Here is an 18074-nt window from a genome sequence, read left to right as displayed (position 1 = left end):
TGATTCATAGGAACCGTGAGGGATATACTTTTTATACCAGTCACTCGGCGAGCAGACTCGATCGAATATATTTTTCGGTTGGCCTACAGGATAAGGTGGTCGACGTGGAACGATGGCCTGCGGCATTTACTGATCATCTGGCTTACATTTGTACCATATCACTCCCTAGGCAAAGTGTGTGGAGAAGCCGCGGGACATGGAAGCTCAATTCGTCACTTTTGGCGGACTCCGAATGTCGTCAGAGAGTCGAGGAGGTATGGGCCACATGTCAACGCCGTCTACCAACATATACCTCCGTGCTTCAACGGTGGCTCGAGTGTACTAAGCCGGCAATAAGAAAAGTATACAGTATGGTCGGGATAAGACGAGATGGCAAAGAGACACTCTTGATTATTATTACAACATGCTTCGTGAGCTGTCATTCCAGGTGCCGTCTGCAGAACATCATGCAGAAGTTCATCGTGTCAAGGCACAAATCCTATCGATCACGCGACGACGACTGGGTGGCATCCCAATACGGGCAAGATGTCTCGACACCATCACTGGGGAACGTACCTCGATGCACCATGTGTCGTGGGAACATAAACGTTACCCACCGGGTATTGGTAACAGTGCTCCACGGTTTAGATGGCCGTCAACTGACAACACAACAGGACATTGCAAGTGAATTTTTAGAGCATTTCCGCCACCTCTATGCCGGTACACCGACGGACCGTCTGGTGGGGGAAGAGATACTGCAACATTTGCAAACGACACTGACAGAGACGGATAAGGCAGCGCTTATGGAGCCACTCACAGAAGACGATATGAAGGTGGCACTCACAAAAGGAGCGGCCCATAAAGCACCAGGGCCAGATGGGATTACGCTAGAGTTTTATCGAGAATTCGTGGACATGATGATGCCACAGTTGGTGTCGATGTACAATGAGGCGATGCGTCCGGACATGCGCCTACCGTCGGATTTTGTGACGGGCTTTCTTCTTCCCATCCCGAAGATGGCGGGGAGTCGCAGTGTTAATCAATATCGGCCTCTCACTATGCTAAACACCGACTATAAAATCTTTGCACGACTACTAGCGTCTCGTCTCAAGCTGGCGATATCCAGGGCAATATCCCCTGATCAGGCTTGCTTAGGAGTGAGAAGCAACATCTCCTCGGCGTTAAGTGAATACCGTGACGTTATCGCCCTTGCGGAAACGTGTAAAATGCGAGCAGCGATGATATCTGTGGACTTCGATCGTGCGTTCGACAGGATAAACCATGACTTTTTGGCGTCAGTCATGAGCCGAATGGCGATTCCACCTGTTTTCATCTCCATCGTTATGAGGCTAATACGAGGGGCTACGTCGAAGGTGATTGTAAACGGTCGGGAAGCGGGCTCGATTTCTATTAACAGCTCAGTCCGACAAGGGTGCCCACTCTCCATGATGCTGTTTGCGATAGCGCTTGAACCGCTGATGTGTGTTATGAGGCGCTCGCTTACTGGGATAGCGCTTAATGAAAACTCTTTCGTTTGTCGCACGTATGCGGACGACCTGGTCCTTCTCGTCAGATCAAGACATGAAGTGCGTCAGGCTGTTGAACGTCTAGACTCATACGGAACGGCGGCAGGCAGTGTCGTTAACATGACGAAATCGAAAATTATGCACATTGGACGGGGTCTGGAAGACGTACCGGGACCGTTTCAGACGGTGGAATCGCTGAGATGTCTGGGGATTACATTTACCCGTTCACTACGGCGGTCAGCGGCGGCGAGTTCTCGGCGGCTTCTGCAGAATGTTCGTCTGACGATACGCAACAACTCACTGAGAGCCTTTGACATGATCCAACGTGTGGCATACACTAACGTTCACATAGCGTCACGACTGCCCCATTTACCGCAGATCCTATCAATACCGAAGGGTATTGCCGACCGCCTCATGGCTGCCTTTGGTTACTATGCTAGTACTGGGATGTTATTTAAGATCAAATATGATACGTTAACGCTACAGTTCCGGAACGGTGGCCTCAACCTCACAAACGTGCGAAACAAAGCTCTGGCGCTTTACATGCGAGCGATGATACGAAATTGGCAACAAAGAAAGCATACCATAGCGTCAGCTCTGATAGAAGTACTGCGGTGGGCAATATTTCGCCTTCTCTTGCACACATTGCCTCATTTCTTGTTGATTACAGTTATGTTCGTCTGAAAGTACCTTCGACGAGAATACCCACGACTCGGGAGATCTATAGATGCTTGATGGATCACCATGGCCGCAACATAATGGAATTCAAATACCCGTCGAGAACGTGGAACCACATTTGGTGTGCAGTGCATACTCCATTACTGTCAACAGCAGCGAGATCGATGTGGTATATTCTTATAAACCGTAAACTTGTGACCAGGAGTCGATTACATACAATTCGTATGGTCGATTCTCCTCTTTGCACAAACTGTGGACTGTTAGCAACGGAAGAACATGGTTTAGTGTGTGGCGCAGCGAGGGACGTCTGGACGCTGACGCGTCGAATACTGGCCTTCCTTCGGCGCACTAACTACACAAATCACATCGGATGTACTTTTTCTACCGGACAAGACCTTTTTTCCCAAACAAAAGACATATGCGGTCAATTGGGTCGCTGGACATGCGACGAAATATTTGTATTCGTACGATATTAAGTCCGTGATGGATTATTGGATGTATTTACAAGAACAACACGAGCTCATACGGAGTCATACGAAATACAGGACTTACTTTACCAATTTTTTAGGAAGTGTTTTTCACAATCCGCCCGACAGCTGGGGTGTCCCAGAACTGAGAAGACTCCTGCAGCAGAACGACTAGAGACAATACTGCGCGGTTCAGTTATATTGGCATATAGCACACTGAGAAGAAAACTGGCCCCTACCTGTTGGCGCAAATTATGACTGGATTATGTTAAAGTGAAATAAAAAAATCCACACACACACAACGATGGTAAACACCGAAACCGCCTCAGGTAATGGTCCTTCGAATGGTCGACGCAGGAGAAATACATACCGCCCACACTGGCAGAAATGGTCAACATTATATGGCTTTCTGCCAGGTTTATGATGCGACACCGCGTGCTGCAGGGATTGTGATGCAGATGATAACTTCATTTTCACTCCCGCCCGTGACTAGGATTGTCATTTACTTTATTCCTGTTAAAAAAAAAAAAAAAAAAAAAGAGGGCGGCCTTTGCGTTGATTTTATGGTTTCCAAATTGTTTTTGCTGTCTCGATACTTTTCTTATCCCTAGGACAGCACAATTGTACGAATAAAGATTGTCTGTTTACCCTGCCTTCCTGTTCCCAAAAAAAAAAAGAAGTGGTCGCGTTGTTGGTCCATAAAGCGGAGGAACCGCGTTTTTATTTTTATTTTATTTTTTTCTTAAAAAAAAAACAAAAAAAAAACAAAAAAGTAGTCAGCACGAAAAAAAAGTGGTATAGTCGTGCATTTTTAACTTATAGTCGCGTGTTCGCGTCCAACTTTTTTTTTTTTACCATATTTCGGTGTAAAGTCGTGAGTATGATAAAAAAATTATATTCAATAAAAAAAAAAGATCGAATCTCGCGCCGTGCAACTTTAAAAAAAAAAAAATAAAATAAAATAAAATAAAAAAAAGACCAGGCACGTGATCTGGTAATTGTTCGCATTCCGCAAAGTCTAAACATTTTCTTCATAATATTCGCGTATATAATAGGTTGTGATGCTTCATTGTTAGTTTAATGTAAGTATATACTACAATATTTGATGTTATGTAAATATAAGTTGACCTTTTTTATGAGGAGTGAGTTTGTTCGATTCGCTTAATCTACAGGACAGCTTGCGCTACTTGTATAAAGATATTTTTGTTCCTTTTTCTTTTGAGTTTCGTGATTTACATGTTGTAAAGTTTCTACTACTGCGTAGGAACAGTGATCAAGTAAGAATGACTTTAGGGTTTTACTAAAACGTTGGGAAAATAAAATAGTGTTTATCTTATGTGGAGAACTATTGCAAATTTGTGTCCCACTGTTATGATATTGAAGTTTCTATTTGTGTAACGTGGGAATTTTACACAGCCTGTTGAGTAAACAGTGTGATTTACGAACTAGTAACACCCCACAACTGCTCCACGGCTTTAGGTGGTTTACCAGCGCGTCTATCTAACGCGTTAAAAGCCTTAGCCAGCCATGTATCGGAGACTACTATCGAAACAACAAACAGACAGTGAAAGGTGTCTATATTGGCATGTTTGGTCCATCTTCAATCTTCTGGCCACAATGGCTCAATAGCAAGAAAAAAAGAGGTTTTTGGCACGATCGATTTTGCCAAAGACTTGGGTATGTATTAGGTTAGCGCCTAATTTCGCAGCGTTTTTGTTTTGCATGTTGGTATTCCGGTTGCTATGGGCTTATTTATCGATTGTTAGCTTTTATTTGTAGTTCACTGCCGTATTTACATATTGTCATTTCGCAATCTGGAAATTATGAGTGGAGCCATGGTCTCTGGAAAATGGAGTGTCAAGTGGAGACATCGGAACATTTTCGACTACTCTTCTGTTTGTGCTCAGTAGAAGGGTGACAACAGCGGGGACAGGCAGAAATATTTGCACCCCCGTATGGATATAATGAACAGAGCACGGCAAGAAAATGGTTTTTTCAGTGTAAGGAGAGTCGGTTTGACCTTAGTGACCCTCCACGTTCAGGAAGACCACTACGGTTCGATGAAGATCGTTTAAACGCGTTAATCCAGAATTATAAATGTCAGTATACTCAAGAACTGGCAAATGTGATGCATTGTGTTCATTCCACCATCGTGCGACATTTTTATATAATTAAATTAAGACCCTAAGCTGTTGGCAGGCGTTGATATACATCAACGAGCATAGCTGAAAATGTTTGCCCCGACCGGGACTCGAACACGAGGTCTCTTGCTTACACGGCAGACGCTCTATCCATCTGAGCCACCGGGGGCACACTGAATAGTTGGACTGCAGGGATTTATCGCTGTCATGCTCTCCTTTAGACCCACATTCCCAACATAATGTCCACACACTACATTCGTAGTGCCCCTGCCCACTACACTCATTACTCGCGGCGGACAATCTCACCGAGTCACGTAAGAGTTCGGGCAATGGCTGTGCATCCTGCACAGATGAAGAAGGTCAATGGCCGGTTAGCCTTAACTGTATATGAAGAAGGTATCTGTTCTTTCGGACACATATATTTGTATATAATGGGGGAGGTCCGCAAATAGGGTGACCTCTGCTCTCGTCATCAACTGGCTCGTTGACAACACCGATCATTCCTATGCTGTATCGTTACTGGTGACGAGAATTGGTGTCCTAATGCAACATAACGAAAAGAAAGGAATAGTTGAACATAGCAGCAACTACAAGAACTGCGTTCATCCACAAAAGAATATACTATGCTTCTGGTGGGAAAGAGACGGTGTGGTGTACTACGAATTGTTTTCCCGACGGGTTGTCATCACTGCTGACATTTATTGTCAACAACTGAGACGTCTTGAAGCCTCAGTCCAAGACCAACGGCCAGGAAGACGGCGTGAAGTGATGCTACTCCACGACAGCACCTTTCCTCGTTCTACTAGGCTGACAAAAAACACTATACAGGAGTTACTTTTCAATGTCAATAAACTTTACCAACAGCCGTACACTTTAAGATATTTTATTCTGAAAAAGCAACCAGTTTCAGCAATTCATTTTGCCGTCTTCAGGCCCCATACGCTTTTATCAAATCAGCGAACTTATCATATAGCGCCATAAAACCGGATATCGTGAATTCCAATCTAAAAACATAAAGCAGTCAAGCTTATAGTAAAGATTTAAGATGAACATCAAATACATAAGTGCTGGGTGCCAATTTACGGTTGTACTGTAAGTTCGTCGATTTGTAAAACACGTATGCGGCCTGAAAATGGCAAAATGAATTGCCGACACTGGATACTTTCAGAATAAAGTAAAATATCTTAAGGTGTACGGCTGTTGATAATGGTTTTTGGCTGGTGGGGCGCTCAACTGCGCGGTCATCAGCGCCTGTACAAAGTCCCAATTTTTACACAGTCCAATCTAGCCACTGTCACGAATAATGATAATGATGATGACGAAACGATGAGGACGACACAAACACTCAGTCCCCGGGCAGAGAAACTCCTCAACCCAGCCGGGAATCGTACCCGGGACCTCGTGATCCAGAGGCAGCAAAGCTAGCCACTAGCCCATGAGCCGCGGACGTGAGCGGCTGTTGGTAAAGTCTGCTGGCATTGAAAAGTACATACCAGCCGATGTCCCCTGGCCGTGATGGACCAGCAGAGACAGGAGTTGGGTTGGGATGTCATTTCGCAACCATCTTATTCACCTCATCTTGCGCCCTCAGTTTTTCACCTTTTCCATCGTCAGTCGAACAACCTTCAAGGAACTCCCTTTCCGGAAATAGGATCCGAACACGGCTCTGCGAGTTCTTCGCTTCAAAACCACATGATTTCTACAGTCGTGGAATCGGAAAGCCACCCTAGTGTCGGCACACTGTTGCAAATAGTGAAGGAGAATATATTATTGATGACTAAAGTCGCTGTCGCGTGTATCTGTTATGATTACTAAATTTACGGAAAAACGCTACGAACTTATGCACCAGCCCAATATATTCAGCGTTTTTGATAGTATCCCGCACAACTGCGTTAAGGCTTCTGAATTTCCCGTGCAGATAACTAAATCGACTTCTTCGAACTACGCAGGAAATGTTGGCAGTATTTTTTGACTGGTTTGTTAGAACACGGCGTTCGTTCCGTACTGTTTACATGTGTTTTCTGTATCTGGTAACTGCTTAAAGTCACGTTTTTGGCCTTTACGCCCCTGCGCTCGTTACTGATACCAAAGACGAAATTCACTATGTATCACCATGATGAAAGTGTATTAAGTTTACCACAGTACTGTGCTTCCTTCCCGACGTATGCCATGTGAATAACTTAATATGTTCCACTGTACCCAAATCGTCGTATCGGTAACAAACCAAATGTGAAACAGGCTTTAGACCAATACAAGTTAATATATGAATTACATGCTCGTACAATTTATTAATTTTGAATCTAGAACCCATGGAAATTGGTGCATTGCGAGCCATACGCTCTAAGAAAAAATGAGTTTTCCATTTAGTCTGTGTTTTGAGCTGTTTAATGTGGTGTTCATCTCTTCTAATGTGATGCTCATCTTTTTATTTCTACGGTTTTACTGTACCCAACATTTTTATAGTCTCCTTTACTTGAAAAAGGAGATTATGAACGCGTGGAACCTTTCCTTTTTTTCAACGGCTAATTTCAAGAGCATTATCGTCATATGTTTTGAAATTTATTGAGTAATACTGGCTAACTACGGGGAGCCATTTTCATCATGTGTCACTGAATCAATATCCGTTATAAGAATTTCCCCTCATCTAGTGGTGCTTCCAGCGCCAAGCTAACGATCTTGGATTTTGTAGCAATTGTCCTGCTAACCTTTCCCATTCATCTGATAAGGGTTTTCCATTTTTTTCCATTCTTTTCACACCGTCATACCGTATTTAATCTCTTGACCTAATTCACAAAGATATTCGACCGTACCATAGTTAACATACTTTCAGATCCTTCTTCTTCGGATTATCCATGGGCCACATTTCGCTTTCATGCAATGCTCTACTCGAAATACACGTTTTCAGGAACTTTTTCCTTAAAGTCATTTCAGTATTTAATATTGTCATGGTATCTTCATATATAGTTATATATTGTTATATCTTCATATATAGTTAAAGGGCTACCCGGCCATTGACCTTCGTCTGTGTGAATGCGCATAGATTGCCCGAACTCTTACGGGAATCGTCAACTTAAGTGGGCGCGAATAACGAGTGGCTGGGCAACGGATCTATTAGGAAAATTACGTACGTAGATTGTGGACAGTTGGGAATGTGGGTGTCACGGGAGGCGTGCAAGGGATAAGCCCTTGCAGTCGCGCTATTCATATGTGTCCTCGGTGGCTCAACTCAGTGCCCTATTATGGTCGACGTATATGATGCAGCGAGTGTTACTTGTCAACCTTTATCTCGCGCCCATGATATGTCACCTGACACACCTTCTCCCCTTGACGTGCGTGATGGCTATGATGATTAAGGCGGCTTTTGGGTAATGTGTAAGCCTGGGACAGCTCTTTAAGGTAAAGTACAATACGCTTACCCTCCCAGCGCGAGAGGGGGGCGTTGGTTTAGTGAACCTGCGACGAGAAGGCGCGTGCTATGTATATTAATACTATGCTCAAACGGTGGCGCAACAGGAATCACGATCATCGAAGAACTAGTACCAACTACGCATCTTCCTCCAGTCAGTGTATCGGTCATATACCGCCCCCGTCAATGTATGTGCGCACGTTCATCGTGGAACACAGTTACGTTCGAGAGCGTTTACCGACGTCCCGGCAGTCGACATCGAAGGACGTATACCATCTGCTTCTTCGACAGATCGCCCGGAGACATCCAGCCGTTAATTGGCACGTGGTGTGGCGCACGGTACACCACCCCCACCTACCTACAACAGCCAGCTCAACACGGTACATTGTAGTGAACCGAAAATACCCTACCAATGATAAAAAGTACGCAATACATTTCGCGGATTTGCCCATGTGTCAGCAACGCGGCGTGCTGGCATTGGCTGTATGGACTCTCGCAAGGAAGATAATAGCGTTCATGCGGCGCACTATCTATACAGCAGTCTCTTCTGACATAGTATCTTTTCCAGATGAAACGTATTTTCCGCGTCATAACAAGAACGCAGTGGCGTGGATCACAGGTATTACGGTCCATTGCATCTATAACACACACGTCTGAACGTACTGAACGTACTGGATTACTGGCAATGCTTGCAAGATGGTCACACAAAACTATTACGGCTAAAAAAGTACAAGGATTGGTATGCCAATTTCCTAGTAACTGTTTTTGCGGACCCGCCATATACTTGGGGTGTGCCGTGTGCGCAAAGAGGAGCGGCGGTTCTGTCGTTGTGAAACCGTCTAAGTAAAGTGATCAGCTAAGGACAACTATGTGAGTATGCGATCTAGGAAGAACTAACTCTTGCACAGTTAACAATGGGATGTACTTCGAATTTTGCTTTCATATTTATAAATACTTTTCTTTAGAGTGCCGGAGGTGACCCCACTTTGACTTTGTTGTTATTTCATGCTACTTGGTAGGACGGCAGCGAGGTTCCTCCAGGACAGTTGTAATGTGTAAGGACGTATTACGATTATTTGGTGAATAATAAAGGTTTCTGTTTCTCCTTAAAAAAAATGGATAGAGCGTCTGCCATGTAAGCAGGAGATCCCGGGTTCAAGTCCCGGTCGGGGCACACATTCTCAGCTGTCCCCATCAAGGTATGTCAACAACACCTGTCGGAAGCTGAGGCTTTCAATTAATTATCATTTATTCTAGAGAAGCTGCACGGTCATCAATGGTATCTGTCCTTTCAAGAACAGTTACTATCTTCATAAAGTTATGTATTATTTTTACTATTTGATATTAGATGTAGAATAAATTAATATCTGAAATCTCTGTTCATTAACAGGATCTATTCCTCGCTCCTGTATGCTCTAAAGAACAACATAGTGTGTAAGGAAGTTATAACAGCGTGTACTACACAGTATAACATAAAGAGAATTTGAGTACATTTATAAATGATTTGAGGGCATACAGGGTGAGAAATACGAGGGGAGTTCAATAAATAATGCAGCAATTTTTTCTGAAAGCAGATTGGTTTTACTCTGTATTCCAACACGCTATATTATTCCTGTGGTGTCACCGCCAGACACCACACTTGCTAAGTGGTAGCTTAAATCGGCCGCGGTCCATTTAGTACATGTCGGACCCGCGTGTCGCCACTGTGTGATCGCAGACCGAGCGCCACCACAAGGCAGGTCTCGAGATACGATATAGCACTCGCCCCAGTTGTACGGACGACATTGCTAGCGACAATACGGACGAAGCCTTTCCTCTCATTTGCCGAGAGACAGTTAGAATAGCCTTCTGCTAAGTCCATGGCTACGACCTAGCAAGGCGCCAATTGTAACAGTGCATGTATCTTACGAGTCTCATTTGTATAGTCAAGAGAGATGTATCACAAGGAGTGATTAAAAGTTAAGTATATTCCAAAGCTTCGTATTTTCTTTATAGCAGTCATAACGTATCCTGTTCCAGACTTGACGCCAGTCGGCGTGTGTGTACGCGTGCCTTTCGGCTCCCTTCCCAGTGTGGCGTAGCAAGCTTGTAACGCCACAACAATTCCCCACCCTTTTGGCTACAAAATCCTACTTTACAGCATATTCTCCGTTCAATGCGACGACCTGACACCACCCTATTGGTAGGGCCTGTATGCTCACACGGTACCACTTAAATGGTCAATGTCGGAGCCAACCTCTGTCTAGATCAATAACCTCCCAATCATCCACGGACTGCTCCCCAAGCTGGAGATCGTACAGGTTTGTGCGACCTCATTGCGATGATGATGATGGCAGAAGCCTCGCCCAACGACTCAACACGTTTTTGTTCAGTGCCAGTAGACATTTTGCAGGCGCCTACAAATATCTGCGATGCTCTGGTTTTCCTTCAAAAGCAACTCGATGTCAGCTCTCTGCTAGGAATGCACCTCCGTTACGGACGCCATTTTGAGGGCTACATATAGCACCGCCAGCTATCGGAACTTCATGAAACTATAGGGGCTGAAGAGGGAATATTCTGCCGGCCGCGGTGGTCTAGCGGTTCTAGGCGCTCAGTCCGGAGCCGCGCGACTGCTACGGTCGCAGGTTCGAATCCTGCTTCGGGCCTGGATGTGTGTGATGTCCTTAGGTTAGTTAGGTTTAAGTAGTTCTAAGTTCTAGGGGACTGATGACCATAGATGTTAAGTCCCATAGTGCTCAGAGGCATTTGAACCATTTTTTGAAGGGAATATTCCACGATGTCCGACACCAAATTCCGTATATCTTCAACCGGAATCGGCCGAGGTAAAAATGTGTTGCATTCGTTATTGAACGCCCATCTTTTTTACACAGAGTCGAACTGAGGTTGTATGACAGATACGGGTGCGGTGTTCCGTGATACTTCAACTCTGTACCAGAGTTCATCAGTCGTAGCGGCTGGTGAGTAGTGGCGAGCCAGTCTCCCGGTAACGAACGGTCGAAGTTTGCAGTGAGTCAATGCTTTGGAGAAGGCGCTGGCCAGGTCAGCAATTGAACACCCTCTTTATCGAGGTAGTATAGGACAGCACGAATGACTTTCAGTTTTGCGTGATACTGTTGACAGATAGCGCCACGAAGACCTCGAAGATACGGAACAGTCTCATGATAAAATTGTAACGACCGCCGTCAAAATTGTTGGCTGTGCGAACCAGAGGTGATTCGTATCCAGTGGGACCCCATACTATCACGCCTGGTGCTGGACCGTTATGAACATGGCTTATGCAATATGCCAATGTTCGTTTTCCTCGGATGCACCACCCATTCGTCATCATAAGAATGTAGAATCGGCGGTCGGCTGGAAATACGAGGTGGTGCTGCTCCCCTGTTCAGTGTTGTCGTTGGGCACGTCATTGTCGACACTTCTTTCTCTCTGCTTACGTGGCAGTGGGTAACACAACAGTGGTCGCCGTGCTGGTACTTAGTATGTGGTCGTCCCATCCGCGTGGACACTTGCTTGCGGCTAAGAAGTCCATTTCTTGAGGCAAAGTGCGGCGAGGTTCTACGATATTGCACTGTCGAGCGAAAAAAAAAAAAAAAAAAAAAATAGTCTGCCCTTTCGGGCGCTAGTCGTACGAGGCAGTTGAGAGTATGCATGGCGTTGAGTAAGGCCCTCCTCCAAGCACTGATTCTGTTTTGCAACCAGCGTCGCTAAAACATAAAGCACGATGTTGGTAGGTACACAAAACTCCTTTCTACACGAACGAAAAGAAGATCGCCTCTCAAACAGCCAATATTCAAATGCAACCGCCTCGGTAGCCGAGTGCGCTAAACGCACACCTGTGCGCTGACGGTCGACTCAGAGGTGAGCCAGTTCGAATCCTGATAGTGGATGAAATCCTCACACCAAGTATTTGGCTGACAAATGGAGGAAAGGAGGCTGCGTGAAGATCCTGTTCACCAGGCCTTACGCCAATGTGCTGCATTAAGTCCCAAACCTCTCTCCAGTGCCTCATGAAGGGAGGGAGGGCATCTGATCCTGTTGATGGTGATTCGTCCGTCGAATGAGGACATTAAGCTCAGCACCCCCTCGGTGGTATTCGAGAGGAGTGCAGGAGTGCAGGCACTGGATTTCACCCTCTCTCTTCTTTCTTCATCGTTATACAAGGCAAACATTACAGTATATGCGCATCCTTTTCATTCCGATTATCACTCTACAAATACACACACGACACAACTGTGGTGTACCCGTAAGGAAGGTGGACACCGTGCCCGCTGGCAGTACAGCCTTTCCGGCACGCAGCTGAATCCACTCCATGGGATATCACTGCTGACAATGCATACTGCATTTAAATTTTAATATTCAAATGGAATTTATGAATCATAAACACGCTGTGTGATCTTTCCTTATATGTACAGACTGGAAATGACGTTTCCACTACCCGCTGAGTGTGGTTAAGCTGAAATGCTGATCTTTTGCATATTCAAGCACTCTTACATTTCATGCGAATTTACGTTGCTTACTGCCTTCGTTGTGTTGCCAGTTTTAATATATTCGGATCGTTGACACTTTTGCTTGTTAACGTAATGTTATTTGTATTGATATCTTTACCTCAACCACTATGAACACTTCAGTGGCAAAACAGACGCCACATATGTATAAGAAAGTTAACGATAACCAATCAACTCTCACCGAGAAGTGTCCGCTACAGCCAGGTGTGGCAGAATGACGCTATTGGCCACTGTGTGTCACGTGGTACGCCATCTCTGACTACAGCGCATCTCCTCGTTACTTGTACACTACACTTTACAATTACAAAGAAAACTAATTAAGTAAAAAGACGGAGAATTGGAGTGAACAACGTGTATTTCAAGGTGAAGTGGATGTCGTTGAAATTCAGTCTACTGCAACAAATTCTAGAGGCATGTCACATTGTAGGTTACTTTGTTCATGTTATGTAGATATAACTGATTTTTGTAGCTAGGTTATTAATTTCTAATAAGGTAACAAATCGGAGAAAGATATTAAGTTTGTGCATAGGTTCGTACTGTTTTTCCATACGTTTAATAAAACTCAACATATACAGGTAACAGAGAGTTTAGTTATCAATAATATATTCTCGTTCGCTATTTACAACTGTATGACAACGCTGGGGTAACTTTTCGATTCCACGACTCTAGAAACCACATGGTTTTCAGGTAAAGAATCGTTGAGCCATGCCCGGAGCGCGTTTCCTTTCGGGAAGGAAGTTCCTTGAGGGTTTTTGGATTGAGTGCGGAAAAAGTGAAAATCTGAGGTGAACCAACCCAACTTCTGTACAGCGGTTTATTGTCAGTCGAGGAGAGTGCGGCTGTGCGTTAGCGTGGAGTAGCATCGCTTCAAGTAATCTTCCTCCTCGTTCAAAATTCAAATGGCTCTGAGCACTATGGGACTTAACTTCTGAGGTCATCAGTTCCCTCGGACTTACAACTACATAAACCTAACTAACCTAAGGACATCACACACATCCATGCCCGAGGCAGGATTCGAACCTGCGACCGTATCGGTCGCGCGGTTCCAGACTGTAGCGGCTAGAACCCCTCTGCCACCCCGGTCAGCTCCTGCTCATTGTTGACAATAAATGACAGCAGCGATGGTTACATCTCGGAGAAGTATTTTTCAGTGTACCGCACCGACGCTGTTGCACCAAGTACCTACCATTATCTTTTGTGGATGCGCGCTGTTCTTTGTACGGCGGAGTGCCACTTTCTTTGGGCTCAACTATTCCTTTCTCTTCCTTTTGTTAGCATTAGGACACCATTTCTCGTCATCAGTAACGATAAGGTATAGGAACGGTCGATGTTGTTCACGAGCCAAATGATGAAGAGCAAGCAGAGATGCACGTAGGTCCAACCACTTATTTTTGTGATTGTGCCTGAGAGAATACAGTATCCATACATCCGATTTTTCAATCTTTCACATTTCATGGAAATGTCACACGATGATGGAATGATCACAGTTCATTAAATATGCCAGTTCTCGAGAACACAGACGTGGATTATTGTAGATTAATGCGTTTAAACGATCTTCGTCAAACCCCGAAGGTCTTCCTGAACATGGAGAGTCACTAAAGTCAAAATGATCCTCCCTAGACCAAGAATACAATTTTCCTGTCGTGCTATTTTCGATGGTACTGAGCCCGTACATGGTGAAAATGATTTGGCTGCCTCCGCTGCTCTCATCCCTATATTGAGCTCAAACAGAAGAATACATCGGAAATGTTTCGATTTTTCCACTTGGCACTCCATTTTCTAGCGTCCACAGCTCCACTCACGATTTCCAAATGCCAAAATGACGATATGTAACAGCAATATTTAACTGCAAATAAAATACGACGATCGATAAATAAACCCATAGCAACTGGAATACCAAAATGCAAAATGACGCTACAAACGTATGGGCCAATCTATTAATACCCATAACTAAATGATGTTTACGTTACGTTATTCGTTAAATTTTGCCCAAATTTGTTGTCTGTGGGTAACTGGTAAGTAAGAAAAGTTGGAAACATTTTGGAACGATGGTGATTTTTACTGCAGATAAGAATAAATGGTTCTTTCCGTTAATGATGACCGGTTTCGGTTATCATAACCATCATCACACCACAACTAATTCAGCAGACAACATGAGGAGCCGGTACTAGGAACCGCTGTTTACTACCAAAGGCACAGTCATCACCTACTACTGAGTACTCGAGTTTTACCAAGTCTGTATTAAATGAAACTCAGTTCATCCTATATATTAGCCTATCACTTTACTACATGGTCTCCACTGGTACGTGTGTGCCTTGGAAATCTCTGAACCTATGCCTTCCAGCTGATTTTTCATTTTGTACAGATAATTCCGCAGTTTTATTTTACATCACATTATGCTAACTCGAGGGTTCAAATGGCTCTGAACACTATGGGACTTAACTTCTGAGGTCATCTGTCCCCTAGAACTTAGAGATACTTAAACTTAACTAACCCAAGGACATCATACACATCCATGCCCGAGGCAGGATTCGAACCTGCGACCGTAGCGGTCGCGCGGTTGCAGACTGTAGCGCCTAGAACCACTTGGCCACCCCGGCCGGCCAACTCCGGGGGGGGGGGATCAGTTTGGATTCCGTAGAAATATTGGAACACATGAGGCAATACTGTCCCTACGACTTATCTTAGAAGATAGAATTAGGAAAGGCAAACCTCCGTTTCTAGCATTTGTAGACTTAGAGAAAGCTTTTGACAGTGTTGACGGGAATACTCTGTTTCCAATTCTGAAGGTGGCAGGGGTAAACTACAGGGAGCGAAAGGCTATTTACAATTTGTACAGAAACCACATGGCAGTTATAAGAATCGGGGGACATGAAAGGGAAGCAGTGGTTGGGAAGGGAGTGAGACAGGATTGTAGCCTATCCCCGATGTTATTCAATCTATATATTGAGCAAGCAGTAAGGGAAACAAAAGAAAAATTCGGAGTAAGTGAAAGGGTCCTGTAGCCACCTTTCATTAGTCCGGTAGCCCATTTTCATTACCATTTCTCTTTCTTTTCCTTGTTTCTCTATTCTCTTTACTCTCATAGTAGTGTGATTGAATGAATGTGGTTGTGTGTCACGTTGCTAGACGGTGGCGTAGTCTGCTGCAGAAAGTCTGCGATAGTCGTACAGATTCAGCAGCAGTTGCACAGAATAGCCAACTCTCGTAGTGGTCAAGTCGGCAAAGAGGTTTCCGCTACTTGTGAGAAATCCACCTGCGTTAGGTTGGTGGCGGAAATGGCATCTTGGGGTTTTCCGGTCCACGCGGAGCGTGGAAGAGGCTGGAGAAGCGGGAGGCAGTCTGCCGCCGGTACGGGAAGCGTCCACAGCTGTGATCCAGTCGAAGAAGGGTGAGTTAGACTGACCGCGTGGCGCGTTGTTACTTGGCTAGGGGAGAGCTGTTAGCCTTTGGTCTCGCTTTTCAAATCTGGAAGATTGCTTTGCCTTGTCGCAGCAAGGAATGCAAAACTTTGGCAGATTTTTCTTTTAGCAAACTTCTGTAGCAGACTTGGATCCGTCGGAAGAGCGCCACACAAAGGTGTCGATAAGAAGTGAGCACTCGCTTCTGTATGAATGTCTGTTTGCCTTTAGCTGTGCCTGTATAAGCTTTCACCTTTCTAAATATTTAGAGCCTTGCTTTCTCGTAAATTTTCCTTACTTTCCGTGTCTTTCGTCCGTGGGGAGCCAACCACGTGGTAGAACATTATAGTTGTTGGGCTACCGGCATCACTAACTGTCCGATCGCATGTTTGTTTTAGAAAATGTTAACATGATTGTATGATGTGATATTGTTGGAATTTGGCACTATACCTAGAAATTGTGCCTCCACAAACCACGTGTTATCAGGAATCGTGTACATGCCTCACATCCTTAGTTTAGGAATAAATGATTTTATCTACAATTTTCTCTTGTGTTCCGAGATTACGTTTTTGCGCCCAAGCCACTCACCTCTTAGCTTTCCCATTAGCACATCCAATGCGTTTCCTTATGCACAGGTCCAGTGATTAGTCTCCTCTTGTATTTTATAACAAATGCTTTAGATTAAGTCATATTTTCAGGTGTGTTGCTGGGAGCTGATCTTATGCAGTGTTCACGCATTTTCTATTTTATTTTAAATGTTTGATTGTCGTGAACAGCGCACGGGCAATACTATTAATTACATCGTATCTGCTGTGAGCGACCTCACAACGTATGCATTTTTGTGAGTTTTTGGTTTGTGATCAAATTAATTTATTTTCCGACTGGACCAAATCTTTGATTAGTTGTATGGTTTGAGTCGGTGGCGACCCTATTCTTCTCACGTTGATTTCATAAGCAATAAGTATTTCCATTCCCAATAATAGGGAATAACCCGTAGTAACGTGGTTAGTTACATAAGTATTAAAATCCATGGAGAAGAAATAAAAACTTTGAGGTTCGCCGATGACATTGTAATTCTGTCAGAGACAGTAAAGGACTTGGAAGAGCAGTTTAACGGAATGGACAGTGTCTTGAAAGGAAGGATATAAGATGAACATCAACAAAAGCAAAACGAGGATAATGGAATGTAGTCGAATTAAGTCAGGTGATGCTGAGGAAATTAGATTAGGAAATAAAACGCTTAAAGTAGTAAAGGAGTTTTGCTATTTGAGGAGCAAAATAACTGATGACGGTCGAAGTAGAGAGGATATAAAATGTAGACTGGCAATGGCAAGGAAAACGTTTCTGAAGAAGAGAAATTTGATAACATCGAGTATAGACTTATGCGTCAGGAAGTCGTTTCTGAAAGTATTTGTATGGAATGTAGCGATGTATGGAAGTGAAACATAGACGATATATAGTTTGGACAAGAAGAGAATAGAAGCTTTCGAAATGTGGTGCTACAGAAGAATGCTGAAGATTAGATGGGTAGATCACATAACTAATGAGGAGGTATTGAATAGAATTGGGGAGAAGAGGTGTTTGTGGCACAACTTGACTAGAAGAAGGGATCGGTTGGTAGGACATGTTTTGAGGCATCAAGTGATCACCAACTTAGTAGTGGATGGCAGCGTGGAGGTTAAAAATCGTAGAGGGAGACCAAGAGAATGAATACACTAAGCAGATTCAGAAGGATGCAGGATGCAGTAGGTACTGGGAGATGAAGAAGCTTGCACAGGAGAGAGTAGCATGGGGAGCTGCATCAAACCAGTCTCAGGACTGAAGACCACAACAACAACAACATGTTAACTCTAGGTGGAGGCAGGAGAAAGGAAAGGAACTATTAATGTCAGCTGCGTCGAGATTTTATACGGAATCAGCGGCGACAGTGAAATTGTGTGCCGTCCCGGAATTCGAACCCGAGATCTCCTG

The sequence above is a fragment of the Schistocerca americana genome, chromosome 5, assembly GCF_021461395.2.
Source record: "Schistocerca americana isolate TAMUIC-IGC-003095 chromosome 5, iqSchAmer2.1, whole genome shotgun sequence".
NCBI classification, from domain to species: domain Eukaryota; kingdom Metazoa; phylum Arthropoda; class Insecta; order Orthoptera; family Acrididae; genus Schistocerca; species Schistocerca americana.
This window is presented reverse-complemented; position numbering follows the sequence as displayed.